A 13392-nucleotide genomic window follows, 5' to 3' on the forward strand; every position below is an offset into this window, starting at 1 on the left:
GGCTGCTGAGGAGGCAAAGTTCCCGTGTTCGCCACGTGGCCTGAAGCAGGAGGCCTGGGTGCCCCCACTCGGAGGCCGGGCACACGGGGCTGTAGGACATGGCCCTGCAGTGCAGAGGTGACGCCGGGTCTGCCCTCCACGCTGCGCGCACACAAGGGGCTCCAGGCTTGGTCGCAAACCGGAGATCCGCCCGTTACCACCAAGATTTTCACCAAGTGCTACTGTCATCCGTGGAATAAGCGTTTCGTCGGAGCTAAACCTCGTCACGCGACTCAGTACCCAGCGTGAAAATCTCTGCACCCTAAGCAAAGCCCCCGCAGAGCACGTCTCCTCGGGCAGACTTTGTTTCTGTGGATAAGGAGTCACCCAGACTCGGCCCCCCGGCTCCTGGGCTGTGGCCTTGTGAAACGACGAAGGAGAAATCAGCCCCAACCCCTCAAGTCCTTTCACTCAATTATTCATGACATTGATCAGCACGTTTACTTTTACGAACAGGGTTAGGGCGGCAGCGCAGGGGGCAGGGCTGCTTGCTGGCGGCTGGCATCCCTGGGGACAGGGCACCCTCGCTCGGGCGTTTGTACGATTTTAAAACCAACCAAAGGCCCTCGCAACGCACGTAAAATGAACGTGAGATGTTCAAAGCCGTCTTCGCAGGTGACACTTTTCATCATAATTTCCTCATCAAGATTAATTTCTGATTATGGCCCTTAATCACAGAAATCAGATAACTGCAGCAATACTAAAAATAAATGTGGAAAAGACGAGAAAAGCAGGTGTGCTAAGTCATTCAGTGTTAGAAATTACTTCAGGTTTACAAATCAGGTTACGTTTCAGTAAATCATAAGACATCGGATTGAAGAGATTAGACTTTGTACTCCCCATGCCAATTAAGGCTCTCCTGGAAACTTCCAGAAGAAAATTTAGAAACTGTGTAGGCAGTTCCCTTACAGTGGACGGCTGCCGGTCACCATGGCAGCCAACTACTCCTCCCACCTCGCTGCCCGCCCCCGCTGAGGTGCGGACTCTGCTCCCCGCCAGCCCTGTGCTGGGGCTCACCCAGCAGAGGGGACGCCGTGCCAGGCCCAGGATTAGAGCACAAGGGGCTTTACAGCTTCCGCTGTCCCCTCCTGAAACGTGAGCGGTAGGGACGCAAGCCTGATTACTGAGCGAGGACAAGTGACAGAGGGCAGCCCGCGTGCGCCCGCCGTGCCGGTCACCCCAAGGAGGCAGCAGACTTTTGAGTGACAGCACGTGGAGCCTCCGGCCCAGACGGCCGGCCCAGCGGCACCAGGCAGACCAGACCGGCTGCCCCTCAAATGCCTGGTTCCGATTCCCAACACGCCCATTTAGACTCGCAAATAACAGAACAAATGTGGTAAAAGCACTAAATTTGGGGCCGGTGTCACCCCGCAATAAATAACCAGTACATTTATGGTCTAATGCAACTACAATTTCAGTGATTCCCACGGACATACTACCTTCCCCAGCACAGTAAGCAAGTCACATTAATTCCACAAGGACTCGCGGGACAAATACTCCCTGAAGCCCCACTGGACTGAGGCACAGAAATGAAATCAGTATTAGTAATGCCAACGATTTACTGGAAGCCCAAGGTGACTGCTCGCTTGTCAAATGGCACGAATGTCCCCGAGGGAGGCCGTGGGCCCACACAGGTTGCAGCACTCAGAGCTGTCACAGCTCAGAGGGACGCCGGGCGCGGAGGCGGCAGCTGCAGCACAGGGAGCGCCATTGCAGAAAAGCTAAGGTCCCGGTGTGGACGTTTGTTTTAAGTCTACGAGTAACTGTGCCAAGGCGGTGGGGCCAGCACCCCGAGAACGGAGCGCCTCGGCTCCCTTGTAAGGATTAAATGGAGCGGCCGGCAGAGCTCTAAGCACAGAACTAATCCACCTTAAGAGGGGCTGAAACGCCTGGACTATACAAAGGCTCACGTCGTTCAAACAAGGGAAGGTCATGCGTGGTTTGCAGGTCACATGGGTGTGTGACCCGTCTGCCAGGCACTGTGGTGGCCAAGAGTGACAACTTCCTGTCCTCGTGCTGCTCAGTCTGGAAAACAGACACTTAAATAAGGATGATCAGAGGGACAGGGAAGTAGAGCACGGATCGCCATCTGCTCAGGACGTGCCCCTGAATCCGAAGCTTGTGAGCTGCGTAGGAGTGAGCCAGGCAGTGGGTGCCGGTGCGTGTGCGTGTGTGCATGTGTGTGTGTGTGTGTGGGGGGGAGGTGCAGGGTGGGCACATGTGCCACAGACCGGAGTCACTGCTTCTGCAAAGGCCAGCTCGAGAAACAGGGCGCCCGGCCCTGCTGGAATCAGGGAACATGACAGGAGTTGCCCACGACAAGTCCCAAGGAGGCAGCGGGTGGGATCACGGAGGCCTTAGGAGCTGCGTCCGCTAAGCTGCACTCACCCTGAGATCAGGTGCAACTCGCTAGGCTTTGTAAGGATTTAAACCTGGCTTCCTACCGAAGACGCTGGCTGCACTGTGGGGATCGAATTGGTCGTCAAGAACAGGTAGCGGATGCAGGAGAAACCAGACCGGATGCTTCTGTAATAACGGAGAGAAACAGTGACCGTGGTTTAGGGGAAGATGGAACTGAAACGGACAGAACCGGCAGTTTCCGCAGATGTGTCGGATGCAGGAAAGACACGTTTGCTTGCTAATTTAATATGGGCTTCAGCGGAGGAAGAAGTCAACAATTCCCAGGTTATGTTTTGAGCAATTGATCTGCTTTCCTGTGGGCAGAGGTGAGCGCGGGCAGAGCCAGTCCCCTGACCAAGCCGCCATCGTTGTGGGGCGGGCGCGTCATGCTCTGCAGGGAGGGGCGGTGACTCCCCACAGCCTGACAGTCAGACAGGAAATGACGAGGCAAATCATTTCCTCATCATGATTTGATGAGGGGGGGGCAGGCAGTGGCGCCCACATACGGTTACGTCAACTTCCCTCCGAAGCGGGGCCGCTTGGCAGTGAGACAAGCACCCGTCCCGGGACGGACCCAGCCCCGGTTGGGTCAGTGACCTCAGACACTGTGAATCTTCCCGCCTCGCTGGTAAGGTGCCTTCTACGACGCGGTGCGTTGTAATTTGGAGGCAAAAGACACAAGCTGCTCAGAGAGAGACGGCGGCTCAGCCAAACCCTTTCCTCAGATGAACAGAGTGTGGCCCTAGAGCCACCTCCATGCTGGTGACGTCCCAGAAGCCACTGTGCCCAAAGCAGGCCTCCCGCTGTCACGACGTGCAGCTTGCCAGGTGTCCCCTCAAACACCCCGCCGACCGCAGCCGGCACAAGCATCACTCTTGGTTCTGGAACTTTCCAGGCCAGGCTCCATCCACCGGATGGCCTGTGCCTCCAGCACCGGCCCCCACACTCGGTCCAGCCCCCTCCTAGTCCCGCAAGCCCCCCGCTGCTGCCAGCCACCCGGTCCCCTGCCTCCGTCCCCACTCCGTCTCTGAGCACGCGCCATGTGCTCTCGTCCTATGGAAACAATGTACGTGGAGAGGAATGAGGCACCGACCCCCAAACCACCAGACATCAGCCGGCAGGGAGGTGTGGGTTTTCCTGGCGTTTCCCCAGGACCCGCCTCATCGTGTGCGTTTGTTACAACAAATCCTACAGCAGGAGCCACTATCCCCGCGTCCCAGATGGAGAAACTGAGGCTCGGAGACTCAGTGAAGTCACCCAATGTGGCAAAATATTAAGTCATCTGTGTGCCTGGCTGAAGGGGCGTCCGAGTGACCACCGGGCACGACGGCTGGGTGTTCACTGGATTTCCAAACACGGGCCAGCCCTCCCCGTGGACGGAACGTTATCTGGGGCCCCCTCTTCTGTCTTCCGCCTGAGTGTTCCTGAGCCTTACATGGCTCCTTCACTCAGGCAGCAATAAGGGTCCTAATTCATATTTTGGGCGATCAAGTGACATTTTACATGTCCCGCGTCTAATCGGAAATGCAGCTAAATCCCTGAGGGCCCTCACAGTGCTGAATGGGCCGGGGGCTAGTGGCCAGCAGACACGGGGCCAGCCCTCCTCCTCAGCCACGTGACTGCCCACGAAAGGGGTGGGGACAGTTGCCCAGCCTGACTTTGAGTCTGGCCATGTTTTTTGTTATGGCCAAAAGATGCTGCAGAAGTGATACGATTCCAGTTTCAAGCGCCAAGGTCCTGTAGGTTTCCACCTGCCGCTCTGCACGCCTGCAGCGCACATGCAGACACTTCCTGCCGGGGAGCTGGGCCCCCAGCCTGCACCCCAGAGCAGGAGGTGGAAACCGCTGAGCCAGCCGACCTGCAGCAGAGCCGCCCAGCTGACCGGCGGGAGACGAGTGAGCCCAGCAGGGCTCCCCCAGCCCAGCTGCCAGAGTCAGAGCCACGGAATTCCTTGTCTTGGCTGCTGAAAATGTCTGGCTGCTCTCTCTGTAGAATCACTACAGAGAAAGAGCGACTGGCAAGAGCTAATGCACATAGGTCAACTGGACTCTTAAGTACAAATACTCTTTCTGCACCCCACACCGGCATGTGGGTGTGTGTCTCTGCCCATGCCCTGGGGTGCAGTCTGCTGCTAACATATCAGCACCGCAGACACAGGCCCTAGCAGAAGCCATGAGGTGCTGGTGACGGCTCGACAAGGGACACTCTTGAAAACACAGCTGGAAGGCAGCTTAAGAAAACAGGAGCAGGCAGAGGGGGACCCTGAAGTGCACAGTGTTTGCCACCGAGGACTCCGTTGGTCCTAAAGGGCTTTCTGGGGCTGGGATGGCCCTCAGAGACGCCCTGAATGAGGCCAAGGCACCCGGGTTTGTGCTCAGCTGTCTGACAGTCACGGGCCACCACCCGAGAGCAGGCACCACCGTGGCTAAGGCGCTGCCTCCACAATGGAGGGCCTCAGCAGGGCAAACCTCGAGCGCCGGTAGCAGGCGTGGGCGGGAGTGTTGGTCCAAATGGCGGGCCTGGATGGAGCCGACCGTTCACGTGGGCCCCGTCCACCTGGGCACGGGCACACAGCCAATGCCAGCAGGGAGGGCGCCGCCGGCGTCTGCCCACCTCAGCTCCCAGGCACCGCAGTGACTCATGCTCATCCTGGAAGCCACTGAGACTTCCAGACTGTTTGTTACCAAAGAAAGGCTGACTGACACGCTCACAAAACGACAAAAAGAGAGAAGCCCTCACAATTTTAAAGTACTTGCTTGCATTTCCAAAATGTTCTTTACCTGTATGTGTTTGTGTGTGTTTCTGCTGCACAAACCCCAACACCTGAGAACTTAATCACGTGCTGACGGTTCTGCATTTGCCGTGAGCTCAGCGGGGCGGTGTGTTTGCAGGCTCCGCCTGGGGGCACTCGTGTCGCATGTCACAGGACTGACTGACACATCTGGCCATCGGCTCTGCGTCTGGTGCCTCTCCAGCCCCAACACTGTCGCCGGGGCTTCCTCCCGACGGTCTCAGGCAGGAGGAGCCACGCCGGTGCGGCGAGGGCCGGCATCCTGGGCACCAGCACCCCGCCACCCCGCTCAGTTGCTGAAATGCAGCAGGCAGCCCAGATTCGGGGGCGGGGGGCAGGCTCGCTGCTAAAGAAAAGCCAAGCGACCAGGCAAGGTGCCACAGAAGGTCCCGGCAGCCCTCTCTGCAAGCGGGCCCCCCGGGCCAATGCTGCTTTCTCTTCTTTTAAAGCTATTCTTCTCTGAAGGTCAAACTTGGTGTGTTTTACAGTCGCCTTCCCTGATCCCCAAAATAACTCTGCAAAGGAATATGTAATCTTTCCAATTAGAGACGACTGAAAACATTTACCCACTAGGGGTCAGTACAGAAGAGTCAATTCAAAAATCGGGCCCTAAAGCAAGGCAGAGCTGGAGCTGGGGAGGGGGCGGCGCGAAGGGGGGAGAAGCCACCTAGCTGCGGCTCGGGCTCCTCACCCCAAAAACAACCCAAGTCCTCCCATCATCAGTTTAGTCTCTTCTGCCTGAACTGAGAGGACGTCTATTCCTTACCTTACAAATTTATGATTTGGTGTTAATTCTGTTCCTTATTCTCCTCTATGCCTTGGGTGCTGTGTGTGGGTGCGTGTGGATGTGCACGGGAGCTAAATGAGCTAAATGACAGAGAAATAATTAGATCATTAATAATCAGAGGGAAGAATTAAAAAATCAAGATGTAGGAAGAAAACCTCCTAACTAATTTCTAGAAAAATGACAACATATATTTGCAGGCAAATCACAGCACAAAAACATTTTTAAGAACAGACAATATGGCACCATTAGGTTAAAAAAAAAAGATAACGCCTGTATTCTAGAATTTCCCATTATATGGAAATATGCCCTCCACTTACAAGCATCTTTGCAGAATATTGGGCTGCTTCATGATATAACAAAACCCATATTTTGAGACCCTTGGTTCTTTTTAAAGGTTAATATTGCCACCAAGTACTAGAGAACCAACTTCATAGGGTCAATTACTGTTTAATATCTGTGAAAAAACAGTCCAGTACATTAGTACTAACTGTAAACCTGTGTGTCTTTCCATTGCGTCTGAGAAAAAACTTACTTCTTGGTATGAGAAGTGAGAAAGAGAAAACCTTTGACCAATGAGGCCAGATTCTCACAATTGTACAGACAGGCACACAGGTCTTGGTTGGTTTTACTCAGCAAAATAAAAAGTCCGAGCAAAGCTTCACTAAGAACGGCCAAAATGACCATCTGTCTCACACACAGATAAGATCGCTCCAGCAGGCAGCGAGCGGGTGGGTGTGGGGGGCACGTGTCCCCTGCTCGCTCCTAACCGGGTACAGAGTGCCGTCTGCATCCCAGGGGGGTCGGGACAGTCGCCCACGAGTCGCCACGGCCGGCGGGCAGCCACTCTGCAGCTGCACGGGCACCGCGGGCCAGCGCCAGCGAGGGGCAGCCGCGGATGACGTCACAGCCACAGGGCTCAGGGTGGTTTTCATTACCTGAAACAGGCAGCACCGCCTCCCGCAAGGTGTTAGGTTATTTTAAAGAGTGACTATCTCTACGTAAGAAGTACAAACGGACTGGGACCCCGTCAGAAAGCGCAGGGATGGGTTCAGTCAGGGCTCCCTGGGGGCGCACAGCTCCTGTCCAAGTCCCATCACACCGATACACAAACATGCTCACTTGCAGGAGGCGTCGGAAGGACTCAGCCCGTGGCCGACAGACTCGCAACCCGATGGCTGCAGAGAGCCGCCACCTGTCACACCCCGTTTATAAAATGCCCCCTCTCCCATTTCCATAGCAACTTTCCCGTACAGGCGTCTCCGAGGGAAGCAGATCACACTATTTAAGGGCAAACGACAAATATTTGCATGGGGAAGGCCTGAGAAATGCCGTTTTTGAGCGGTGCAGACACTTGCTCACATGTTGCACCACGTACGCCGGCCGGGAAACGGCAGCTTTCAGAGTCCCTGCTCTTCGCATTAAGATCGCAGATACAAGGATGCGGACACGGCCAAAGCCGCACAGACCCACCACGTGCTCATGCCGTTGCGTAAGAAGTGTGACAGCTCGCCAGGGCTGCTGCCTGGTTGACAGCTTCCTGGTTCTGGTATGACAGTCGAGTGTCACCAGCGGGGAGCTGCGTGATGGGCACACAGAACTTCTGCGTGACTTCCTGTGAGTATTGCTATTTAAAAAGAAGTTTAAAAACATGCATTACCGAGTCTGACCCCCACAGCTAACTCGTAAGTCCCATAAGGGCACGGAGTGTCCATCATGTCAGCAGGTCAGTCCATGGGCCCCGAGATCCTGAACCCGGAGCCGAGGCTGGGATACAGGTGCCTCCTGGGCGCTAAGAGCCAGGCTGGGGGTACCAGGGGGCTGTCTCATCACACAGGCTTGCCCCCATTTATGGGGGTTATTTACGGGTCAGGAAGATGTGCTTGGACTTTCGGGCTTCGGTCATGGAGTTCCATCTTCCGTGTACGGTGTATGGGAGATACACCAATGTTTTACTCCAATAAAATAACGAATTTTGAGAATTCAAAATTACCTCCTTGCACTAAAATAAGCCAATTACATCAAGGACCAGCCCTCCGTGCTGACAACCTTAGCTCCCATCAGGGCATATGTTTGTCAGAGGATTTTCTAAATCCAGACCTATGAAGATATCCATCTGTTGTCAATTAATGATTTGTCACCGAGAAACTGTGCAAAATAAAATCTTTAAATCATACACTGAAATAATTTTAAATCCAATAAAAAGGCGTTAATGTAACTACAGTCGGGTTTCACGTGAATAAGAGACCAGGCTATCTTGTTTTCATTCCACAAAGATTTACCAAATCCTAAAGTGTGTGCCGCTGCGCGCAGGCTGCCAGGAAAGGCAGGTATTAAACAGCTGCACGGTATCAGCTAAACTCTAATCCGTTCTCCCTCTAAAGAAGAAAACGTGAACACACAGTGGCCAGCAGACAGCACGAGGCCCAAACCTTATCCGGGAGGAGAGCAGAGGCTTCGTGGGACGACAGACACTGGGGTGACCCCGGTGGACAGTGGGACTGAAGTAAAGAACAGGATTCCTGGCAGAAATGACGGTGAACTGAGGGGAGATGGGTTGAGATGGAAACCAGGGGCGCGGGGTGGAAGCCACGGACACAGGGCCCTGAAGCCGGGAGTGTCACACCGAGTTTCTGACGAGGTTAAATGTGGTCCCTGTGGCTGGAAGGGCCGGCAAGGGGCATTTTTCTCCTGGGAAGCGGGGGTCCCACCGCACAAGGTGTCTGGCTCGTGGGTTAACGTGAGCGGAGGGAGTGGGAGGAAGCCGGCTTCCCCACCTGCTGCACTCAGGTGAGCTGTGCGAAGGGGGTCAAGCGCTTGGGCCTGGGCTGCTCATGAAGACCCCAGGGAGTGGGCTTGTCCTTCCCATCAGATGACGGGTGACAGAGACAAAGGGAGAGGACGGTGCCAAAGCCCATGGGTGCCACATGCCCCGAGGACCACGGTGAGAGCAAAGGACAGAAGACATCACCTAAGATGGACCTGCTTGGGAGGAAACACGCTGAACCCATTCCAACCCGACGGGCTTGAAGCAGCCGGTACCCACAAGATCTGGGGGGTCCTGGGCCACGTGGCAGAAGCATGCTCTATGAACAGCAGCTGCAGACGTCTGGTGAACACAGACCCTCCTGCCAGGGTCTTTGGTCCATGATGCAAACTCAGCACCCCCCAAAAGCACGTTCTCACGGGTTTTGCAAACGCCAGGGACTGTGGCGGGCTGGGGCTGCTTTGCAGCAGAGAGAAGGCCAGGTAGGTAACTGCTCCGGAGGTGCTGACAGGAGGGTGGGGGAGGACTGGGGGTGGGGGCAGTGCCAGGTCCCCGTAAGCCTGCAGGGACATGCACAGAGGGGGCCGCACGGGAGCCCTAATTTGCATGAGCAGGGAAATGACAGGGCCCTGTCTCAGTCCTACAACATTCAAACTACAAATCAGCCAGGGGGGTGAGCAGCGGTCAAGCTGTGTGTGTGTGAGGGTGAGGGTGAGTGTGTGCGTGCGTGAGTGTGTGTGAGTGTGAGTGTGTGTGTGTGTGTGTGTATGTGAGTGTGAGTGTGTGCACGTGTGTGTGTCAGTGAGGGTGTGAGTGTGTGTGTACCTATGTAGCACTTCTGGAGGCAGAGGCTGGAGGGGGCTCCCAGGCAAAGGGGCTGAATGGGCCCTAAGGCAGGAAAGGGGAACCCACAGGCCCTGCTCCCCAGAGCACAGCATGAGCTGGTGTGGCCGGAGGGCGGAGGCTAAACCTGCCCGCTGGGGACATACTGTTTCCTGTTCTGAACGCAACAGAGGGCCTCCAGGAGCTGTGAGGAGTGAAGCTCTAATTCAACTCGCATTAAAAAGACCAACCTGAAGGCCTGCGGGGTGATGGGGAGGGAAGGAAGGGGCGGGGCCCGTGCCTTTGTCCCAGGGGAGGTGGGGACTCAGAGCAGATGGGTCTGTGAGAGGACATGGGGGGCCGGGGGCCAGTCTGGGCGACATTTCAGAGTCAGAAGCACAGTGCCCGGGAGGTCTGAGCTGTGCTGCTCCTAAGACCACAGGACCGGCAGCGGGGCCGGGCGCCCCCATCCGAACAGGCTGTGCCCCCGCAGGATAATCAAAGATGGTTTGAACTGCAGATGTCCTCTCTTAACAACAGAAAGGTAATCCAAGTCAAGTGACTTAGGAAAAAAACAAAGGGGTGGCCTGTCCCGTTTCAGAACACAGAAAATGTGGAATCTGAGCTGCACAAGCCCCCTGAGTGCCGTGAGGTCGCTGTGACACGTCACTTACTCCCTAAGGCGCCAGGGTCTGCAGTACAGAGTGTGTGCTCCGCCCCGATTACTTCTCCTACTTAATAAAACACTCATTTTGCCTCATTTCTTGCAAAGGCAGCTTCTTGCACAGTGAAGATTCCACAAATATTTACATGCCAAGTAGCAGTGCTGTTTGAGATGCTATAAAGCATCGCCAGCACTTCTACTACAAGCCCTGATTTCTTGTTTATAACACGTATATAAAAGGGGAGAAATAAAAGGACCAGGGATTGAAACTTGGCATACAGTGGCAACCGGGGAGTGCATTTCTCCCACAGCCAGTTTTCAAAAGGAATGTCCCACTGCGTGCAGGAGAGAGACAGGGCGGGAGTGGGGTGGGCTCAGGGGGAGGTAAGGCCTGACAGGAAAGCCAGTTAGCACACTTGATCCATTTCTGAAATTTTTATTCAAATTAGACCTGAAACAGAGATCTGTTGCCCCTGAATGTCAAAGAAATCTGCTATCTTACACTATTCTGTGGCCCAACATTCTAATTATTGACAAACATCTTTGCAGAGAGGATATTACCAAGGCACCCAGTATAAGAAAGGAAACAGTCCACCATGATCGGTGCACGTGAAAGCCATGGGGGCATCTCAGAAACACTCACCTTCAAAGAGACAAAGTAACTGCTTTGAGATCCGAAGGCTTAAGGGTGGGCCGGTGGAGATGACTAAACCAGAGAGGGCAAGCAAACACACAGCATCCATCAGTCCTCCTGCCATCTGATCATCTCCCAATGCCCAGAATGACCATGCTACTAACTCACTAAAGGGTGCTAGGGAGACACGGAGCACTGCTTCTGCTTGGCGGCCTGGCCACAGTAGCTGGCAGTTTGAAAGGGGGCGATTATATGTCTATGCTATTTCAGCACGAACCACAGGCGTTAATGAGAGCTTCAAGTTGGACACTTAAATTACGCAGGAAGAACAAAGCTGGGAGATGTGACCTGAACCCCGTGGGAGAAGGAGCTAGGAACTTATAAAGGAGAAAGACACATATTTTGCTAGCGGAGCGCAGAGGCTATTAGTCTGTAATAACCAGGCACGTATGAAATGTGGCCATGATAAAACTGAACATAAATCAGCCACGCCAAGGCTGCAGCGTGCGGCCCACAGCTAGCCCGTGCTCCGCCGGAGTGCTCAGCAGCTGGGTCCCATTAAAGGTTGTGGGGCCATTTTCAGGAACACTCGCGCTACGTGACTGTGCCACGAAGGATATTTAAAAGTTAGACTTCTCCTGGAGACATGAACTTACAGCCTTCACGGGCTCAGGCTGACATTAATGACATCCAGACAGCGAGTGGGACGTGGGGCTGAATGTGATTGTCTGAGGCAGCCCTGCCTGACTGAATCTATTACCCTGCAAATCAATCAGCCTCTCAGTGTCTCAGCTGAGCCATCTTTAGACAGGCGGGCCACACATTCGCATTCAACCTCGCTGTTCACCGAAAAACTAGTGTAGCAACGTGCTATTCCCGTGGCGGTACCGGTGCATTCCGGTCCTCAGGCCACACCTCGACTCTCACCTGGCTTCAAGCCTTCCTCCAAACAGCAGTCACCCCCGAAGGCTCTATTTTTGTAATGTGCAAGCCAGCGCTTTCCATTGCCGAGGCCGAACCCGTCAGGCGCCTTTTATGAACAGCGTGAAAAGAACCCGTCCCACTGCTGCAACCGGGGACGGGCACACATCAGGCATTTTGCAAACGCCGCTCAAAGGGTTATGAACGTTAACCTGCAACTTCCTCCCTCTCCTGGTCTCATGACCCACAACGGGTTAAAACCACAAACTCAGATGCCAGGTTATTGCAGCCCAAGCAGCTACTGTTATTAAACAGAGCTAGCAAAGCAAAAGCAACACATTTGACTTCGCTATTGAGACATAATAGAGCTTTCAAAGGCAATTACTCCTCCTTTCAATCTCTGAAGTGGTCTGACTCATTGTTCTGATTAATTCCTGTTTTTAATCTATTTACAGATCAGAATTCTTTTCCAGCTAGTGCGATATTCATCTCTGTGGGGGCGGACAGAAACCACAGCGCCTACAGGCTCCCTATTTTTTTTTTTTCTTTTCTTGCTTAACCATTTAGAATTATTTCCGGATTTACCCACCCGCAGGGGTTTCTGACCTCCGTCCAGCACATCAGATGTCTCCCGCCGGCCTTTCTGCTGCTCTGCCGCCCACCTCTGCTGTGAGGTGGCCACACTGGGCACCCCGTCCCCACCCAGGGCTCGGCGGGTAGACGCTCTCCTCGCCCGAGCGGGCACCGTTTGTTATTAAATCATGGCTATGGGCGCATCTCCGTGGTGCAAATCGATAAGCAAACGCGATCCCGGGAAGGACACGGGGCTGGCGAGCCCGCGGAGCTTCGCACAAGCGGAGCCCGGAGGGTTCCCGTGCGTCTCGAGCAGGCACAGCCGGCCCTGGCGGCGCTGCGACCGGGGAGCCCGGCCGGCACCAGCTGGGGCTCTGTGACCTGCGTGGGGAGCTTTGCGCGGCTCCGCAGAGAACGGAGACGCGGCCGAGACCCGGGTCCGAGCTCCAGCAACCCAGACCCCAGCCCGTCCGAGGAAACCTTGCGCGTCCGCGCGACACGGACGAAAGTGCACGGAAGACGCGGCTCGGAAAAACTTGGTCCCCAACGCTGGGTCCTCCCCCCAGCTGGCTCCCCGGCGCCGGTGCCTGGAGGGGGCTCGGCAGAGCGCGGGCGCACGCCCCCCGCCCGGGCCCCGGCCTTCCCCCTCGGCGCCCCGAGGGCTTGCAACTGTTTCCTTCTCCAACTTTCCCGGGCCAAGCGCCGCGCTGAGGGCCGGCCCGCGGGCCTCTCTCCACGCTGGAGCCGGATACGCGTCTCCCACCCGGGGCTGCCCACGCGGACCGGAGCGCATGCGGCCGGAGAAGCCCGCGCCTGCTCCGCCAACTTTGGAGCCGGGGACGTGAAGCCGGTGCATCGAGTCACCGCGGCGGCCGAGAGGGGGCTCCCGACCTACCTGGTCCCGCAGCTCGCGGAGCCGCCCGGTGCGCCCGTCCCCGCAGCCCACGCGCGCCCGGCTCTGTGGCGGCGGCCGCCGCGCTGCTGCTGCTGCTGCTGC

General features: G+C 55.7%; 1 protein-coding gene across 1 annotated transcript in view; it reads right to left on the reverse strand.

The window, feature by feature from the left end:
• The window catches only part of LOC109389722 (uncharacterized), a 108285-nt gene that overhangs the window by 92345 nt on the left and 2548 nt on the right, over window positions 1-13392 (reverse strand). The gene's annotated exons all lie outside the window — the stretch shown is intronic.

The sequence above is a fragment of the Hipposideros armiger genome, unplaced genomic scaffold (genome assembly GCF_001890085.2).
Source record: "Hipposideros armiger isolate ML-2016 unplaced genomic scaffold, ASM189008v1 scaffold_241, whole genome shotgun sequence".
Taxonomy (NCBI): Eukaryota; Metazoa; Chordata; class Mammalia; order Chiroptera; family Hipposideridae; genus Hipposideros; species Hipposideros armiger.